This window comes from Pseudophryne corroboree, chromosome 7, assembly GCF_028390025.1.
Source record: "Pseudophryne corroboree isolate aPseCor3 chromosome 7, aPseCor3.hap2, whole genome shotgun sequence".
Lineage (NCBI taxonomy): Eukaryota > Metazoa > Chordata > Amphibia > Anura > Myobatrachidae > Pseudophryne > Pseudophryne corroboree.
Window position 1 is genome coordinate 121120423 of NC_086450.1, and position 19001 is coordinate 121139423.

Genomic DNA, 19001 nt, shown 5'->3' on the forward strand with positions numbered 1-19001 from the left:
GTAAAACACCCTGAGTGAAAGTATGAACATCAGGAATAGACGCAATTTTTCTCTGAAACCACACCGACAAGGCAGATATATGAACCTTGAGGGAGGCCAGACGAAAGCCGAAGTCCAGGCCTTGTTGCAGAAAAGCCAGAAGTCTGGAAGTTCTGAATTTGTTCTTAGCAGCACACCAGGTAAAGTAAGAATTCCAGACCCTGTAATATATCCGTGCAAATGCCGGTTTTCAGGCCTTTAGTATAGTTTGGATAACCGCCTCCGAGAATCCTTTGGCCCTCAGGAGTGATGCTTCAAGAGTCACACCGTCAAAGTCAGTCTGTCCAGGTCCAGGTAGAGATAAGGGCCCTGAATGAGGAGGTCTGGGCGTTGCAGAAGTAGAAGAGGACGCTCTATCGATAGACCCTGCTGGTCTGAGAACCAATGCCGTCTTGGCCATGCTGGAGCGACTAGGAGTAGTATTCCTCCTTCTTGTTTGAACTTCCGCAGTACCTTGGGCAGGAGTGACACTGGAGGGAACATGTTTGGCAGCGGAAAGTTCCATGAAATTGCTAGTGCATCCACGAATGCTGCTTGGGGATCCCTGGTTCTTGATCCGAAGACCAGAACTTTGTGATTGTGTTGACACGCCATCAGGTCTACATCTGGTAGGCCCAACGTGTCCACTAGGCATTGAAAGACTTCCTGATGAAGACTCCACTCTCCAGCATGCACGTCCTGATGACTGAGGAAATCCGCTTCCCAGTTGAGGACTCCCGGAATGAATACTGCCGATATTGCTGGCAGATGGCGTTCCGCCCAACAAAGGAGTTTTGACACTTCCATCATTGCCATTCAGCTTCGAGTGCCTCCTTGATGGTTTATGTATGCCACCGTGGTGGCATTGTATGACCGTACTTGAACAGGCCTGTTCTTTAACAGAGGCAGGGTGAGAGACAAAGCATTGAACACCGCCCGCAATTCCACAATGTTTATCAGGAGGAGTGATTCCTCCTGGTCCACCGACCCTGGAAAGAGTGTTGCTCCAACACCAGGCCCCAGGCCTTCAGACTGGCATCCGTAGTCAGTAAGACCCAGTTGGGGATGGAGAAGGGACGGCCGCTGTTGAACTGCTGGTCCTGTAGCCACCAGGTCAGCGATAAAAGAACCTCCGGAGTCAAGGAGATCATGTGAGACCTGATCTGATGAGGTAGCCCGTCCCACTTGGAAAGGAGAGGGCAGGAATGAAATTGAGCGTACTCTGCCATGTCAAAAGCCAACACCATCAGGCATAGTACTTGCATTGCCAAGTGTATCGACACTCTTGGGCGAGAGGAAGTATCTTATCCTGTCCTGAAGTTTCAGGACCTTCTCTGGAGACAGAAACAGCCATTGACTGTTTGTGTCCAGCAGTGCCCCCAGGTGCACCATGCTCCGAGCAGGGACCAGCAAGGACTTCTTCCAGTTGATGAGCCATCTGTGGGCTTGTAGGAAGTTCACCATCAGTTGCAGATGACTGAGGAGGACATTGTGGAAGTTTGCCAGGATCAGCAAGTCGTCCAGATACGGCAGGATCCTTACTCCCTTTGGAGACGGAGATGAGCCGTCATCATGGCCATAACCTTGATGAAGATCCGAGGGACTGTGGCCAGTCCAATGGCAGAGCCTGGAAATGATAGTGAAGGTTGCCAATAGCAAACCGCAGATATTGCTGATGCGATATGGCGATAGGTATATGCAAGTAAGCATCTTGTATATCCAGGGATACCATATAATCTACAGGTACCATAGCCAGTACAATTGAGCGTAGTGTTTCCATACGGAATATGGATACTCTCACAACCTTGTTCAGTGATTGGGAAAGACCCATTGGTTTCGGTACTAGAAACAGGGTCGAGTAGTATCCTCTGTCTCTTTGGGATAGAGGTACCGGCACCACCACTCCTGTATCCAGGAGGGAACTCACAACCATTTGTAGAGCTTGCGTCTATACCGGATCCGAAGGGATAACCGTTGTGCAGAACTGGCGATGGGGATGCCTCTTGAAAGAAACTGCGTAAACGTGAGAGACAACTTCTTGCACCCGTGCATCTGAAGTGATCTTTAACCAGACCTGGGAGAATTGCAGAAGTCGGCCTCCCACCCTGGGATCCCAAGGGGGAGGCTTGTCCCGTCATGCAGCAGGCATGTTTAGAAGCAGGCTGACGGGTTGCCAAGGATTGTTTAGCCTTGGGCTTTGTGGTTTTGGTAGCACGAGATAGTCTTGGGTATGCCTGACCTTTTGCTTTCCCTTGAGGCCAAAAGGAGCGAAAAGTGGTACCTTCTGCCTTCTGTGCAGAAGGAGTAGTGTTAGGGAGAAAGGCAGTCTTAGCAGCTGCCAAGTCAGCCACAATTTTATTGAGGTCTTCCCCAAACAGGATGTCTCCCTTATAAGGTAGTACCTCCAAGGACTTTCTGGAGTCCAGGTCCACCTTCCATGACCTCAACCACAGAACACAGTGAGCCAGGAAGGACGTAGTCGATGCCTTGGCCGCCAACACACCTGCCTCATAGGACGCCTCCTGAATGTAATAGGTGGCGGTAGTCATGTGAGACAGGTACTGTCTGGCAATGTCAGATATATCCTGAGGCAACTCCTCCTCTAATGCCTGAACCCATGCTTCAATTCCTTTTTGCAGCCCAAGAGGCTCCTATAGTGGGTCTATGTACAGCACCTGTAAGGGAGTAAATAGACTTCAGGCATCCTTCCACACGCTTATCTGTCGGTACCTTCAGTGAGGTGACAGTACTGACAGGCAAAGTAGACGACACCACTAAATGTGTGACATGGGAATCCACCGGTGGTGAAGTTTACCACTCGTTACACAACTCTGTAGGGAGAGGATAGCGAGCTACCATCCTTTTAGACAGGGAGAATTTCATTCCTGCAAAAAAGACCAGGGTTCTTGTCGTATGTCCACTAGATGGCCAGAAGTAATAATGTTTTAGTTACCCTCTGACGTTCAAACCTATCAGGTTTCTTAGACACCGTAGTGGAATCCTCGTCATCATCAGAGATTTGTAGGATCTGCTTAATAGCAACCACTAAGTTAGGGACAACAACCTGAGTAGTGGATTCCTCGTCAGAAGCAGCTGTGTCAGTGTCTGACGGGACAGTATACTCCCCATCCTCATCAGAAGAATCTTCTGAGAGATTAGTGGATTGTGAGGAGGAAGTAGCTGTTATGCACACCAGTGCCAGCAGGAATGTACTGGTGTCTGAACGGTGAGGGATGCAAAACAAATGAACTCACAGACAGACTGGGGAATATGACATTACATACACAGAAGGTGATAGGGTAACAAAATAAACACAAAAGTGAACAGAGAAGCCCAAAGGCTAAGAAACTGGGTGTCTCCCTAGTATTAGGAATGCTCAGATGGAAAGAAGCGAGATGTAGTGATTTAATACGTAGAGAACCCGAAATGCTGTTGCTAAGGGCAACAGCAAAACCCTAAAGGGTTACCAACGGGTGTGGCAGTAAACTCCTTGGTCAGAGATGGAATAATAGACACAAGGAGAGTCTCCACAATCCTAGTCCTCACTTGCAGTGCACTGGTTCAGCTTACTGCCACTAAACTGACACCTGAGCACCTTGCACAGTGAGAAAGGATTTTGGCAGGCAAGTCTGAGAATACAGCCGCAAACTTGCTAGGTTCACAGAGTAGCAAAAGAACCCCAGCAAGTTAAACGACTGACTCCAGTCTAACTGCTAGGTCTGGATTGGCAGAGTGTAATACCAAATCCCAAGGCCTATTTGCAGTAAGCAACAAACAAATACAAAGTTTACACAGTACTAGCTAGCTTTCAGGAACTGACTAACCAACAAAGATTCAGCAGCATCTGCCTAACCTGAGAAGAGGGTTTATATAGCAGGTGCTGTCCACGCCCCACTCAGACCTCACAGACTGTGAGCACAAAAACCAGCACCGGATCCCCTGCCGTGCACAGAGCCTGTAACCACTGCACAGCAAAAGACCCGAACCGGAGTATCAGCTACGCTCAGGTTACTCCGCTAGCACTTGTCTCCCGGTTGCCATGACGACGTGGCAGCACAGAGCAGGAGACCCTAACAGTACCCCCCCTCTGATGAGGGGTCAAAGAACCCCTACCACCGGGTTTATCGGGGAACTGCGAGAAGAAAGAGCGTAACAGTCTGGGGGCATGAAGATCACAAATGCGCACCCACGACCGCTCCTCCGGGCCATACCCCTTCCAGTGCACCAAAAATGACAGCCGACCCCGAACCATCTTGGAGTCAAGAATCCTTTCAACAACAAACTCCCTCTGGCCACGTATCAGAAGAGGGGAAGGTCTTCCACTGGAAGAAGGATTACTAATCGCCCGTTTTAAAAGGGAACAATGAAATGTTTTATTGATACCCAAAGAACGGGGTAGATCTAACTGAAATGCCACCGGATTGATAACCCTAGTGATCTTATAAGGACCGATGAACCGGGGGCCTAACTTATGAGATGGCTGTCTCAACTTCAAATTCTTGGTAGACAACCAGACGAAGTCTCCTAATTTGAAGCTGCAGGGTCTTTTCCGCTTATCAAAAACCCTTTTGGTCACTAATGACACAGACACAAGGGCTTTCTTCACTTTCCTCCAAATACCTCTAAGGACCGAAACCACAGAGGAACCACCAGGCGTGGAGTCCAGGGGGTCAAAAGAATTGGCCTTACAATGATGCCCATACACACAAAGGAAGGGAGAGATCCCTGTAGCAGAGTGAGCCGCATTGTTATAGGCAAACTCCGCCATGGACAGATGAGCCACCCAGTCAGTCTGACACTTGGAGACATAACACCTGAGGAACTGCTCCAAGGACTGGTTCACCGTTTCAGTCTGCCCATTAGACTGCGGATGGTAGCCTGACGACAAGCTGACAAAAATCTGGAGATCGGAACAAAATGCCCTCCAGAATTTGGCCACAAACTGGGATCCGCGGTCAGAGACCACATCAAGTGGCAACCCGTGGAGGCGCACAACATGCAGCATAAATAATTCAGACAGGCGTCTGGCCGATGGCAGCCCAACCAATGGAACGAAGTGCGCCATCTTCGAAAACCTGTCAACGACAACCCAGATGGCTGTCATCCCCGAGGATTTGGGCAAGTCCACCACAAAATCCATTGAAATGTGGGTCCATGGCTTAGATGGAATAGAGAGTGGATGTAATGGGCCAACAGGAACCCCTCTAGGAGTCTTATTTCGGGCACAGATGTCACATGCCCGAACCCACTGATCCACATCCCTAGCCACCGAGGGCCACCACACCACCCTAGATAGCAACTCCCGAGTTCTGGCAATACCCGGGTGACCTGCCGACTTCTTGGCATGGAATTCCAGGAACACTCGCTGTCTTAACCTAGGAGGCACAAACAAAAGACCTACTGGAAGGTCTGGAGGAGCCTGCTCCTGTGCTCTAAGGACTAATGACAAGAGGTCCTGGGTAAAGCCCACTTTAATACATGATGGGGACACAATGGGCAATGGCTCCTCGGTGGTCTCCTGGATTGGAGCAAAACTCCGCGAGAGCGCATCAGCCTTGATGTTTTTTGACCCAGGGCGATATGTTATCAAAAAATTAAAGCGAGCAAAAAACAAAGCCCATCGTGCCTGCCTGGCATTGAGGCGCTTCGCTGACTCTAAATATGCCAAATTCTTATGGTCGGTGAGAATTGAGACCACAAACTTAGCCCCCTCAAGCCAGTGTCTCCACTCCTCGAGTGCATCCTTAATAGCCAACAATTCCCGGTTACCCACGTCATAATTCATCTCGGCAGGCGAAAATTTACGGGAAAAGTAAGCACAGGGATGAAGGCGATTATCAGACACCCCCATCTGAGAGAGCACTGCCCCAATACCCATCTCAGAGGCATCCACCTCCACCACAAAAGGACGCTCTGGATCTGGGTGTCGCAGCACCTTGGCCGAGACAAATGCCCTTTTGAGACGGGCAAAAGCCGCTTTGGCCTCACAAGACCAGTGAGCAACATCCGCCGCTTTCTTAGTGAGTGCCACCAAGGGCGCCACTATAGACGAAAATCCAGCGATAAATCGTCTATAAAAATTCGCAAAGCCCAGAAAACGCTGAAGCGCCTTCAAACTAGTGGGCTGCACCCAATCCAGGACTGCCTGTACCTTGGAACCCTCCATTTGGAAACCTTCTGGGGAGATAATATATCCTAGAAATGCGATTTGCTGAACTTCAAATTCGCACTTCTCCAGCTTCGCCCCAAGCCGGTGGTCTCTGAGTTTCTGGAGGACGAAGCGTACATGCTTCCGATGTTCCTCCAGGGAATGGGAGAAGATTAGGATGTCATCTAAGTATACAACTAAGAATCTATCCAAATATTCCCTGAGCACATCGTTCATGAAGTCCTGGAAGACTGCCGGGGCATTACAGAGCCCAAAAGGCATCACCAAATATTCATAATGCCCTGAGTGGGTATTAAAGGCAGTCTTCCATTCATCCCCCTCTCTTATTCGGATTAGATTGTACGCACCGCGTAGGTCAATCTTAGAAAAAATGGTGGCAGTACGAAGCTGGTCAAACAAGACCGAAATGAGAGGCAGTGGGTATGAGTTTTTAATCGTGATACGGTTCAATTCCCTGAAGTCGATGCAGGGTCGCAACGAACCGTCCTTTTTACCCACGAAGAAGAACCCCGACCCAACTGGAGACTGTGAAGGTCTGATAAATCACTTAGCCAAGTTCTCCTGAATGTACTCTGCCATAGCCTGAGTCTCAGGACGTGACAGGGAGTACAACCTGCTCTTGGGAAGCTTAGCATTCGGCAACAAATCAATGGCACAGTCATAGGGGCGATGGGGAGGTAGTACCTCTGCAACTCTTTTGGAGAACACGTCCGCAAAATCTGCATAAAATCCTGGCAAACTTAGCTGCGAAAGCCTGACTGGAAGGCTCAAGCAATTCCTGAAACAATCAGTACCCCAACTAAGAATCTCCCCAGAGACCCAGTCAAATTGAGGTTTGTGGGCCCTTAACCAGGGTAACCCCAACACCAATGGGGCAAAAGTACAGACAGTCACATAAAAAGACAATTTTTCAGAGTGTGTGGCTCCAATAAACAAAGAAATCTGGCTAGTGCAAGAGGTAATTTTACCCTGGGATAATGGTTCCCCGTTTAACCCACAAATCTCAATTTCCGATGCCAAGGGTACTAAGGGAACAGAGTGTTTCAGGGCGAATTGGCGGTCCATAAAAACCCCGTCGGCCCCACTGTCCACAAAGGCCTCAGTCTTGACAGTTTGACCGAGGATCTTCAAGGTCACCGGAATTATAAAAGTCTTCTTGGGAAATTCTGACTTCTGGCCTGACAGGATATTTCCCATCACCCTCAGGCCCTGAAGTTTTCCGGATTTTCTGGGCATGATACTACCACATGACCTTTATTCCCACAGTACAAACATAACCCCTGCTGTCTCCTCCGCGTCTTCTCACGCGAGGAGAGGCGGGTAGCCCCAATCTGCATAGGCTCCTCGGAAAATTCCTCAGAGTCTGAGGTTCCCTTGGGAAAGAAGGAAACCTCGGTCTCCCTTTCAAGCCTGCGCTCTCTCAGCGTCTATCCACCCGTATGGATAACTGCATGAGCTGATCCAAGCTATCAGGCAAGGGATATTGTACCAGTTGGTTGTCACGATCCGGGTATCTGGACGCCATTACTTACCCTTCAGATGCCTCCTAAGGCTGGCTCAGCGTTCCAGGACCGGATCCCGCTGTTCCTGAGTTTCCACATGCAGAATGTCAGAGTGGTGATTTCATCAGCCGCGGCCTCCGCTGTGCCCGCGTGGTTAAATGTGTGCTTGTCAGTCTGGCGTCTCCTGTCTCCTGTGGCCGGCGTCGCCATTACTGTTTCAATTCTCACATGGATTACAAACCAAACTTCCCTCCAAGTGTCTGCATGGGCGCAGCCATCTTGGATTTTGTCATCTGATTATTTACACCAATCTGATGTCTGTATTGTTGATTTGCATAATTGCCTAGCCAACCCCTTCCTTGCTGCAGGTATAAGTATGCTGTGCCTGAGCAAGGAAGGCGTCAGTGCTTTGGTTGTCTAACCTAGTTCCAGTTTGTCTCTCTCCTGTGGTTGTCTTCCAGGTTCCAGCTCCTGTCTCCAGACTTCTGCTATAGAGACCCGCACCAGCATTCCATCTGCGGTGTAGCCTGACTCTCCGATCCATTCTGGACTCACCTGTTTCCAGCTACAACAATCACCTGCTTCCAGCCCAGCTTCCAGCAGTGTACAGCTTCTCTTAAAGGGCCGGTGTCCTTTCTGCAGTTTACCACTCTCCACCGGTATTATTATTTCACCGCTCTCAAACAATCACCTGCTTCCAGCCCAGCTTCCAGCAGTGTATAGCTTCTCTTAAAGGGCCGGTGTCCTTTTCTGCAGTTTACCACTCTCCACCGGTATTATTATTTCACCGCTCTCAAACTCCAAACTTCATTATTATTTAATCGCTCTCAAGTTCGTTTATTATTTAACTGGTTCCAGCCAGTATCCACTCCGTACCAACAACAGTCTGGTTCCAGCCAGTATCCACAGCAGCCGTTTTACCTTCAGCAGCCCAGCCTTTCCTGGAACATCAGCTGGTACGATCCTGGGTTCTCTCCATTGCTACAGTCAGGCCTGGTAAGGACTTTCCAACTAGAAGATTATAAGAACTGTCTCACACTACCAGTGCCTGTGGCCCTTGCCACCCTGTAGTACCAAGGAATTGTATTTATCCTCTGTTGACTTTTATGTTTCCTTTTACTGCTGCTGTGTTACGGAGTTTGTCATAATAAACATCATTGACTTTTATCCTGGTTGTCGTGGTCACGCCTTCAGGCAGTTATTCTACATGTTACTTACATGTCTAGGGGTCTGATACAACCTCCCAGGTTCCGTTACATCTCAGCCCCTACAACTGAGGCTGCCTCCCGTCAGCTCAGGCCCTCAGTTGTGACAGTAAGCACTGACCTAATGAATCCAGCCGGAGACCAGGATCAAGCGGCCAGGCCGATGCAAGAACTGGCAGCCCGACTTGAACATCAGGAGGCTGCACAGGGCCACATCATCCGCTGTCTCCAGGATCTCTCTACACGGCTGGATGGGATTCAAACGACCCTCCGTGGACCTGGCACGTCCGGTGCGTCCACTACAGTAACACCAGCTGTAACCCCACCCACCTTACCCATTTCCAGTCCACATCTTCATCTTCCAACGCCAGCAAAATTTGATGGATCTCCAAGGTTCTGCAGGGGATTTCTCAATCAATGTGAAATCCACTTTGAGCTTCTACCTGGCAATTTCTTCAGTGACCGTACCAAAATTGCCTATATCATCTCCCTTCTCAGTGGCTCAGCCCTTGACTGGGCATCACCTTTATGGGAGAAGTCTGATCCCCTGCTATCCTCCTATACTGACTTTGTAGCTACATTCAGGCGCATCTTCGACGAGCCAGGCCGGATAACATCTGCTTCATCTGAGATTCTCCGTTTACGCCAGGGAACACGTACTGTGGGACAGTATCTTATACAGTTTAAAATCCTGGCATCCGAACTGGCATGGAACGACGAGGCCCTGTATGCTGCATTCTGGCATGGCTTATCAGAACGCATCAAGGATGAGTTAGCTACCAGAGACTTGCCCTCTAAGTTGGATGAGCTAATTTCTCTTTGCACGAAGGTTGATCTACGTTTCAGAGAGAGAGCAACCGAGCGAGGAAGATCATCTACTCCTAAATCTTCTGCTCCTCCTCCTCGTCAACCATCTCCATCCAAGGATGAGCCTATGCAAATTAGTCGTTCCCGTCTATCTCCCGCTGAGCGCCAAAGACGTCTCTCTGAGTCTCTCTGTCTCTACTGTGCAGCTCCGTCGCACACTATCAATGCCTGTCCCAAACGTCCGGGAAACTCCAGATCCTAGCTCGCCAAGGAGAGGGCCGGCTAGGAGTAATGATCTCCTCTCCATCTCCTCATGACTGTAACCTCCCAGTGTCGCTCCAAATTGCTCAACGTTACAGGAACGTCATTGCCCTCCTTGATTCCGGAGCAGCTGGGAATTTCATAACCGAAGCTTATGTTAAACGGTGGTCCCTACCCACCGAGAGACTGTCCTCGTCCATCTCTTTGACTGCCGTGGATGGCAGCAAGATTTTTGACGCAGTCATTTCCTTAAGGACTCTTCCAGTTCGTCTGAGAGTGGGAGTTCTTCATTCTGAGTATATTTCTTTTTTAGTGATTCCAAGAGCCACACATCCAGTGGTTTTAGGCCTTCCATGGCTCCGTCTCCACAACCCATCAATTGACTGGACGACTACGCAAATACTGGCATGGGGTCCCTCCTGTGCTGAGACTTGTTTAGCCAAAGTTCTTCCTGTTTGTTCTTCCTTCCCCAGGTCATCTGATGTTCCGCCTCCTCCATATCAAGACTTCACGGACGTGTTCAGTAAAGCCTCTGCTGATATCCTTCCTCCTCATAGAGAATGGGACTGCCCAATCGACCTCATTCCAGGGAAGGTTCCACCGCGAGGCCGAACTTATCCGTTGTCTCTGCCTGAGACACACTCCATGGAAGAGTACATCAAAGAGAACCTGGCGAAGGGTTTCATCCGACCATCTTCTTCTCCAGCCGGCGCAGGCTTCTTCTTCGTTAAGAAGAAAGACGGTGGTCTGCGTCCGTGCATCGACTACAGAGGTCTGAACGACATTACCGTCAAGAACCGATACCCTTTACCCCTGATTACCGAGCTCTTTGATAGAGTTAGTGGTGCAACTATTTTCACAAAGCTGGACTTGAGGGGTGCCTACAATCTCATCCGAATCCGTGAGGGTGACGAGTGGAAGACCGCCTTTAACACCCGTGACGGACATTATGAGTACCTCGTCATGCCCTTCGGATTGAGCAACGCTCCAGCAGTCTTCCAGCACTTCGTGAATGAGATTTTCAGGGACATCTTGTACCGCCATGTCGTGGTTTATCTAGACGACATCCTCATCTTTGCTAATAATCTTGAAGATCATCGTTTCTGGGTAAAAGAGGTTCTTTCCCGTCTCCGTGTCAATCACCTCTATTGTAAATTGGAGAAGTGTGTGTTTGAAGTTAAAACCATTCCGTTTCTAGGTTACATTGTGTCCGGTTCCGGACTAGAGATGGATCCTGAGAAACTCCAAGCAATCCAGAATTGGCCTATACCCTTAAGCCTCAAAGGGGTCCAGAGGTTCTTAGGGTTCGCCAATTATTATAGAAAATTTATACGAGACTTTTCCACCATCGTGGCGCCTATCACTGCATTAACCAAGAAAGGTGCTAATCCGTCCAAGTGGTCCGAGGAAGCTACACAGGCCTTTCACCTTCTGAAGCAACGGTTCATCTCTGCACCAGTTCTGAAACAGCCCGACACCGACTCTCCTTTTATCTTAGAGGTAGATGCCTCCTCCGTTGGAGTAGGAGCAGTGTTATCCCAGAGGGCCAAAGATGGACATCTACATCCTTGCAGTTTCTTCTCCCGGAAGTTCTCCCCAGCTGAGCGCAACTATGCCATTGGCGATCAGGAGTTGCTAGCCATCAAGCTCGCTCTGGAGGAGTGGAGATACCTGTTGGAGGGAGCTTCCCACTCAATCACCATACTTACCGACCACAAAAATCTTTTATATCTCAAAGGCGCACAATGTCTGAATCCTCGTCAGGCCAGATGGGCACTTTTCTTCTCTAGGTTTGACTTTAAACTCCAGTTCTGTCCGGGTTCTCAGAATCGTAAGGCCGATGCCCTTTCCCGCTCATGGGAGCAAGAAAATGAGTCCGAGTCTGCAGACAAGCATCCTATTATTAATCCGTTGGCATTCTCCACGGTAGGGATGGACTCTACGCCTCCACCAGGGAAAAGTTTTGTTAAGCCAGTTCTAAGGAAGAAGCTCATGCATTGGGCCCATGCTTCCCGTTTTGCTGGACATACAGGCATTCAGAAAACCCTTGAATTTATTTCTAGGTCCTACTGGTGGCCAACTCTGAAGAAGGACGTTATGGAATTTATTGCCTCCTGCCCAAAGTGTGCCCAACACAAAGTCTCCCGCCAGTCGCCTGCGGGGCAACTGGTTCCATTATCTGTTCCCCGTCGACCTTGGACCCATTTGTCGATGGACTTTGTTTCCGATCTACCTATCTGCAACAAGTTTAATACCATCTGGGTGGTAGTTGACCGGTTCACCAAGATGGCACATTTCATCCCTCTCACCGGTCTTCCGTCAGCTTCCAAGTTGGCTCAAGTGTTTATACAAGAGATCTTCCGACTTCACGGTCTTCCTGAAGAGATCATCTCGGATCGTGGAGTACAATTTGTAGCCAAATTTTGGCGAAGTTTGTGTCAAGCCCTCCAAGTCAAGTTAAAGTTTTCCACGGCTTACCATCCTCAGACCAATGGTCAAACCGAGAGGGTGAATCAGGACTTGGAGGCCTTCCTCCGTATATATGTGTCTTCCTCTCAAGATGACTGGGTTCAACTCCTTCCTTGGGCCGAGTTCAGCCACAACAATCAATACCATTCCTCATCTTCTTCTACACCATTCTTCATTAATTATGGATTCCACCCTAAAGTCCCAGAATTCCAACCGCTTCCCGCAACTTCTGTTCCAGCAGTGGATGTCACCTTGCGTCAGTTTTCAAATAACTGGAGGAACGTCCGCGCAGCCCTGCTTAAAGCCTCATTCAGGTATAAGAAGTTTGCCGATAGGAAGCGTAGAGCGGTTCCTGCTCTCAAGGTGGGTGATCGTGTGTGGCTGTCCACGAAGAATTTGAGGTTGAGAGTTCCCAGCATGAAATTTGCACCTCGCTACATCGGACCCTTCAAGATTTAACAAGTCATCAATCCTGTTGCCTACAGGTTACAGTTACCATCCTTCTTGAAAATACCCAGGACATTTCATGTTTCTTTGTTGAAACCACTGATCCTGAATCGGTTTCATTCCGCACTTCCTCCAGCTCCCAAAGTTCAGACTCAACGGGGAGTCGAGTACGAGGTGGCCAAGATTTTGGACTCACGTTTCCTGTTATGGTCAGTTACAATACCTCATTGACTGGAAGGGCTATGGTCCTGAAGAACGCTCTTGGACCAATGCCTCAGACGTCCATGCTTCTGCCTTGGTCCGAAATTTCCACGCAAAGTTTCCTTTAAAGCCTAAGAAGTGTCCTGGGGCCACTCCTAAAGGGGGGGGTGCTGTCACGATCCGGGTATCTGGACGCCATTACTTACCCTTCAGATGCCTCCTAAGGCTGGCTCAGCGTTCCAGGACCGGATCCCGCTGTTCCTGAGTTTCCACATGCAGAATGTCAGAGTGGTGATTTCATCAGCCGCGGCCTCCGCTGTGCCCGCGTGGTTTAATGTGCGCTTGTCAGTCTGGCGTCTCCTGTCTCCTGTGGCCGGCGTCGCCATTACTGTTTCAATTCTCACATGGATTACAAACCAAACTTCCCTCCAAGTGTCTGCATGGGCGCAGCCATCTTGGATTTTGTCATCTGATTATTTACACCAATCTGCTGTCTGTATTGTTGATTTGCATAATTGCCTAGCCAACCCCTTCCTTGCTGCAGGTATAAGTATGCTGTGCCTGAGCAAGGAAGGCGTCAGTGCTTTGGTTGTCTAACCTAGTTCCAGTTTGTCTCTCTCCTGTGGTTGTCTTCCAGGTTCCAGCTCCTGTCTCCAGACTTCTGCTATAGAGACCCGCACCAGCATTCCATCTGCGGTGTAGCCTGACTCTCCGATCCATTCTGGACTCACCTGTTTCCAGCTACAACAATCACCTGCTTCCAGCCCAGCTTCCAGCAGTGTACAGCTTCTCTTAAAGGGCCGGTGTCCTTTCTGCAGTTTACCACTCTCCACCGGTATTATTATTTCACCGCTCTCAAACAATCACCTGCTTCCAGCCCAGCTTCCAGCAGTGTATAGCTTCTCTTAAAGGGCCGGTGTCCTTTTCTGCAGTTTACCACTCTCCACCGGTATTATTATTTCACCGCTCTCAAACTCCAAACTTCATTATTATTTCATCGCTCTCAAGTTCGTTTATTATTTAACTGGTTCCAGCCAGTATCCACTCCGTACCAACAACAGTCTGGTTCCAGCCAGTATCCACAGCAGCCGTTTTACCTTCAGCAGCCCAGCCTTTCCTGGAACATCAGCTGGTACGATCCTGGGTTCTCTCCATTGCTACAGTCAGGCCTGGTAAGGACTTTCCAACTAGAAGATTATAAGAACTGTCTCACACTACCAGTGCCTGTGGCCCTTGCCACCCTGTAGTACCCAGGAATTGTATTTATCCTCTGTTGACTTTTATGTTTCCTTTTACTGCTGCTGTGTTACGGAGTTTGTCATAATAAACATCATTGACTTTTATCCTGGTTGTCGTGGTCACGCCTTCGGGCAGTTATTCTACATGTTACTTACATGTCTAGGGGTCTGATACAACCTCCCAGGTTCCGTTACATCTCAGCCCCTACAACTGAGGCTGCCTCCCGTCAGCTCAGGCCCTCAGTTGTGACATTGGTCTTTTAACTGGTTAGAAAGACCTCTTCGGTACTGGTGTCTCAGGGCTGGGTCATTCCACTGGGTATCATGGGCCAACCTCCGAAACTCCGTACAATAAACCTCAACTGGCCTTCGCCTTGCTTAAGGATCGAAATCTGAGCCTCGGCTGAGGCCGTCTTGTCAGGGTCATCATACAACATGCCCAGTGCCATAAAAAAAAAGCATCAACACTTTTAAGCGACGGACAGTCAGGCTGCAACCCATATGCCCAGACCTGTGGGTCTCCTTGTAGCAAGGAAATCACTATGCCCACCCGCTGAATCTCCGACCCAGCAGACTGAGGCCTAAGCTGGAAATATAGCTTGCAGCTCTCCTTGAAACAAAAGAACTGCGAGCGATCTCCAGAAAAACGATCCGGGAGATTTACTTTCGGCTCCTTAACCCCTGAAGGTACTGCTGCTGCGGGAGCTCCGCCAGCGGCCTGTGAGGTGTGCATTTTAATGGACAAATCATTAAATTGTCGAGTCAGGACCTGCACCTGATCGACCACCTGTTGCAAAGTATTTTGAGGGGTATGCTCCATATTCCCACAAAATTTCAACAGGAGTGTTGGGCTGCTGAATATGTTATGCAAACCAGTGCCAGCAGGAATGTACTGGTGTCTAAACGGTGAGGGATGCAAAACAAATGAACTCACAGACAGACTGGGGAATATGACATTACATACACAGAAGGTGATAGGGTAACAAAATAAACACAAAAGTGAACAGAGAAGCCCAAAGGCTAAGAAACTGGGTGTCTCCCTAGTATTAGGAATGCTCAGATGGAAAGAAGCGAGATGTAGTGATTTAATACGTAGAGAACCCGAAATGCTGTTGCTAAGGGCAACAGCAAAACCCTAAAGGGTTACCAACGGGTGTGGCAGTAAACTCCTTGGTCAGAGATGGAATAATAGACACAAGGAGAGTCTCCACAATCCTAGTCCTCACTTGCAGTGCACTGGTTCAGCTTACTGCCACTAAACTGACACCTGAGCACCTTGCACAGTGAGAAAGGATTTTGGCAGGCAAGTCTGAGAATACAGCCGCAAACTTGCTAGGTTCACAGAGTAGCAAAAGAACCCCAGCAAGTTAAACGACTGACTCCAGTCTTACTGCTAGGTCTGGATTGGCAGAGTGTAATACCAAATCCCAAGGCCTATTTGCAGTAAGCAACAAACAAATACAAAGTTTACACAGTACTAGCTAGCTTTCAGGAACTGACTAACCAACAAAGATTCAGCAGCATCTGCCTAACCTGAGAAGAGGGTTTATATAGCAGGTGCTGTCCACGCCCCACTCAGACCTCACAGACTGTGAGCACAAAAACCAGCACCGGATCCCCTGCCGTGCACAGAGCCTGTAACCACTGCACAGCAAAAGACCCGAACCGGAGTATCAGCTACGCTCAGGTTACTCCGCTAGCACTTGTCTCCCGGTTGCCATGACGACGTGGCAGCACAGAGCAGGAGACCCTAACAGTAGCCCGCTTAGATGACCCCTTGACGTGATAGTGACTTGTTGCAGTTTTATGTCTAACCAAGGAGTGACTGCATTGCTGCAACCGGGTAGACAAATTATCCGCCCAAGGCGGATTTACCATAGTGACAATATGTGGCTGCAATTGCACAGGAGGTCCAATAGGGAGCGTAAGGCGTGTCACAAGCTTTTTGAGCATAGTTGAGAATGCCGCTCAAGGTGGCTCCTGAGATGTATGGCACATGGACCAGGAGATGTATGGCACATAGTACACAGACCATCATACTAAACTTCCTCAGGAAAATCCTTGGCACATGCGCTGCAGGATGCAGGAGCGTCCTTAGATTTCCTGCCCTTTGTGTTAGACATTATTAGTGAATGCAACCGCAGAGCGTATTAGTACGATACAGCCAGACAGAGTACAGTACCTGCGAATAAATTCCCTAGTATGCGACCGCGTACACAGTACACAAACACCAGTGAATAAGTTTTGTATTATGCGACTGAGCCCGCAGTACACAACACCAGCGAATAAATCCGGTATTAGGTGACTGAGTACACAGTAGAATACACTTTAATCGGTAAATACTGTGAAGCACTATATATGGACCCTGATGCACCTAGGGGGTAATTCAGAGTTGATCGCAGCAGCAAATTTGTTAGCAATTGGGCAAAACCGTGTGCACTGCAGGGGGGCAAATATAACATGTGCAGAGATAGTTAGATTTGGGTGAGGTGTGTTCAAACTGAAATCTAAATTGCAGTGTAAAAATAAAGCAGCCAGTATTTACCCTGCACAGAAACAAAATAACCCACCCAAATCTAACTCTCTCTGCAAATGTTATACTGTATCTGCCACACCTGCAGTGCACATGGGTGGTCATTCCAAGTTGTTCGCTCGTTGCCGATTTTCACTATGCTGCGATTTGTTGCTAAATGCGCATGTGCATGGTACGCAGCATACATGCGCTAAGTTATTTAACTAAAAATTAAGCAGTTTTGCTGTTATTCGTGCGGCGCTTTTCAGTCGCACTGCTGATCAGTAAATGATTGACAGGAAAGGGGCGTTTCTGGGTGGTAACTGAGCGTTTTTCGGGAGTGTGCTAAAAAACGCAGGCATGTCAGGGAAAAACACGGGAGTGGCTGGAGAAACGGGGGAGTGGCTGGCCGAATGCAGGGCGTGTTTGTGACGTCAAACCAGGAACTAAACGGACTGAGCTGATTGCAATCTAGGAGTAGGTGTGGAGCTACTCAGAAACTGCAAGAAAATATTTAGTAGCAACTCTGCTAATCTTTCGTTCGCTATTCTGCTATGCTAAGATACTGTTCTCACAGCCCTCTTTTCTTGCACTTCAATTACAGCTCTTTCCTACTCAGTGACATATGTTATTTGCATTTCCTCTTGCTCGTGAGTGTTCATCTCTTCCAACGGCTGCCCTCCCCCAGCAGTGTACCGCTTACTCCTTTGCTTCCTTACATCTCAGCTGTATTGTGTACTAAGAACTGTGGTGCTAATTGTTACCCGTGATCTGTTTTAGTTTTCTGTGATGTTAAGTTCTGTATACCCTGTATTGTTCTAATGTGTGCTGTAAAGGCCTAATTCAGACCTGATCGTAGCCCTGCAAAATTTTGCAGGGCTGCGATCAGGCCCACTGACATGTGGGGGGACTCCCAGCACAGCCTGCCGCCGAGCGTACTCAGGCGCTCCCATTCACTTTGAATGGGGAACGTGTGTGTCTACGACGCAATCGTGCCCCGTTCGCTCACGGCGGTCCGCCTCGCCGGGCGTGACTAGGCACAGACGGAGCCACGATTAGCGTGGCTCCATCTGTAGACTAATCTTTTGAATTTCTGTAAATTCTCTCTAAAGGTGTGTACACATGGAGCTATATGGCTCAGCGATGTTGACTATATAGTCAAAATCAATAAGAAAGTAAGTGCATATCGCTCCACGTGTACACAGCAAGCGATAGCGATGCACATCCCCGCCAGGTCGCTGTCGCTATGAAAAATAGACTGTGCAGTCAAGTCAATTTCGACTATGTCGCTGGAAAAGTGAAAACATCCCCCTATTTAAATGAGTTAGTCAAAATCGCCCATAGCCAAAATCGCTGGTAAAGTTAGTCAAAATCTCCAACTCCCAGTTCAAGGTAAATTGCTTAGTCAAAATCGCTCCTTGTGTACGGACCTTAACTCATGCAAGAGCAAGCAGCACTTCTCTGTGACTTCCCTAGTAAAGCAGATGGTGGCTTGGGGATACATACACATCCATAACACATTGGGGTAATATCAAGTAGAGTTAGGGTGTTAGGTGTTATACTATTCGCCCCGATGCAGTTTTGGATGGTAAAAACGGACAGACATCGCGATTAATGACCGATGGTCATTAATCGCAGTATCCAATTAGATGCCCTTTTTATCACCCAAAATTGGACCTGCAATCACATGATAACATGCCCGATCCCATGTGTTAACGCAGCTCCGGTGGCTGCTTATCAGGGATTATGCTTTGGGCGAGGCATAATCCCCAATAAGTGCAGGTATCAGAGCTAATAGTATCGACCCCAGCGAGCCTATCATGAGAGGTAAAGTACCGCTGCTAATAGGATACCGCCCTTAGGGTTAAAGAGCACCTTCTTTTGTAAAATCATTATCACTCTACTATGCTCAATGGAATGCAAACAAAGGATCAAATATTTTTTTACAACAATGTTTGCTAACAGACAGCATGATCATTAGTCAAAAGTTCTGTATGAAGACTATTATTAAGATCAATAGTGTAAAGTTTACATATCCTAGCAGAATTTGTGATTTTCTGGCCATTTGTCAGAGAATATCAATGATAACTCACAAACTTTTCTTTCACTCATGGTTGGTGGTTAGGTAAAGCCATTTATTGTCAAACAACTGTGTTTACTCTTTCATAATGA